Below are 2,310 nucleotides of genomic sequence, written 5' to 3' on the forward strand. Positions count from 1 at the left end.
TTATAATTTATTTGTAGAATATCGCGTTGAAGTTGCGAAAGAGATGAATCCATCTAAAAGTGCTTAGCTTCTAAAAAAATATTTTAACTATACAGCGAAAACGTATCGTGTTATACTTACACCACAGAAGCTTTTCTCTTGATAGGAAGGTAACTTCAATTCAATCATTAACAGTGATTAGCCTCTCCTTTGGCTTCTATCAAAATTAGAGACTACATAGTCAAAGCTTAGGCCGAAACTAAGTGCAAAACTTCGCTTTCTAATCTACTTACTTATTTTTTATCCACCTCATCAATAAATAAAAATGTAAAGGAACAATCAGACTACATCAACAAAATGCCAATATCATGCAGCAGCCTCAAAATCAAAATGGTGAGTCGGAGAAAAATGACACATATGAAGACGATACAAACATACCATCAAAAAAGTAGTACCAATAATCACATGTAAACCATGGAAACCTGTAGCTACAAAAAAACAAGATCCAAAAACCGAGTCAGCAATAGTAAACGGAGCCTCAAAATACTCAAAAGCCTGAAGAGCCGTAAAATAAACACCTAAAAACACAGTAATGCCAAGACTCTGAAGAGCTTCATTATGATTAGACCCTATAATAGCGTGATGAGCCCAAGTCACTGTAGCTCCTGAAGACAAAAGAATAATAGTATTCAAAAGAGGAATTTGAAATGGATTAAACGGAACAATTCCCTTAGGCGGTCAAGTCATACCAATTTCCACAGCAGGAGCCAGCCTCCTATGAAAAAAAAAAAGCCCCAAAAAGCGAAAAAAAGAAGAAAACTTCTGAGACAATAAACAAAATCATCCCCCACCGCAATCCAGCAACCACAACTCTAGTATGTAATCCTTGATAAGTCCTTTCACGTACTACATCTCGTCACCACTGAATTATAGTCAAAACAACAGCAACAAACCTCAAAACAAGAAGGTCCATATTAAACTGATGAAATCATTAAACTAATCCAGTAGTTAATATTATCGCTCTAATAGACCCAGTTAAAGGCCACGGTCTTATTTCTACCAAATGATTAGCATGATGTCCATGTGATGATGCCATTAGTTAATTTCTCTTGCAAACAAAGTTCTTAGAACGGCAAAAACATAAGATTGAATAACTGGAACAGCAAATTCAAGCAAAAGAAGTAAAACCTGGGCAACAAATAGAAGAACTAAAAAATAAGAAGTTAGTGAAGGGCCAGTCCCCCCCAAAAGAGTTAACAGCAAATTACCAGCCATCATATTAGCCATAAGCCGAACCGCCAGAGTCCCAGGCCGAATAATATTACTAATACTCTCAATTAGTACCATAAAAGGTATTAAAACCACAGGCGTTCCCTGAGGAACTAAATGAGCAAACATATGTTGGGTATGATTAAACCAACCATAAATCATAAAAGTTATTCAAAGAGGAAGAGCTAACCCTAAAGTCATAACTAAATGCCTAGATCTAGTAAAAACATAGGGCAAGAGACCCAAGAAATTATTAAAAACAATGAACGAAAACAAAGAAACAAAAATAATAGTTCTACTTTGTAATTTCGGCCCAAGAATATTTCTAAACTCTTGATGCAAGGCTATATTTAACTTACATCACTCAACAGACCACCGAGAAGGAGAAACCCAATAAATATAAGGCAAAAATATCAACCCCCAAAAAGTAGAAAGTCAGTTTAATTCCAACTCCATTAAACCAGAGGAAGGTTCAAAAATAGAAAATAACCTTGCAATCACTTTCAAATCTTTTCTACAATATCAATCTCCCCCGATCTTGATTCAATTTTTTTTGGAACTCTAATATGATAATTCATTACAATGAAAACAATAAACGTAATTAAAAACATAATAACTAAATTCAGCCACAAAATAGGAGCCATCTGAGGGATCGGATGATATCCTCGCAGGATAACTTAAGCCTGACAAACTTATGTTATTTTTTAACTAATCAACCAAACAATTATAATCATAAACGGAATTTAAAAAGTCCAACAAAAATTAACAAACATGCAATACGGCATAACCCATTTAAATCCCTGCTGATCCACAAAAGAAATTACCAACCTAGGAGTCCTAATGGTCAAAGACATAATTGATACTCGAAGATAAAAATACAAAGTTACAAGAGCAGACCCAAGAAGCACAACCAGCAAAACAAAGTTACCTGCCCCTGCCACCTCTTGAATAACTAACCACTTAGGAACAAACCCAGTAAAAGGAGGAAGAGCCCCTAACGACAACAAAGAGAAAAATACTAGCATCTTCACCTCAGCAGGAAAATTATAAGTCAAAAGATGA

At 35.2% G+C, this 2,310-nt stretch overlaps 1 pseudogene; it reads right to left on the reverse strand.

Annotated features, from left to right (window-relative positions):
- Nucleotides 1–1,074: 1,074 nt before the first annotated feature.
- On the reverse strand, nucleotides 1,075–2,102 carry LOC145403709 (ATP synthase subunit a pseudogene; annotated as a pseudogene).
- Nucleotides 2,103–2,310: the final 208 nt, after the last annotated feature.

The sequence above is a fragment of the Coenobita brevimanus genome, chromosome 61 (assembly GCF_032717465.1).
Source record: "Coenobita brevimanus isolate Jiangsu-jjx chromosome 61, ASM3271746v2, whole genome shotgun sequence".
Classification (NCBI taxonomy): Eukaryota; Metazoa; Arthropoda; class Malacostraca; order Decapoda; family Coenobitidae; genus Coenobita; species Coenobita brevimanus.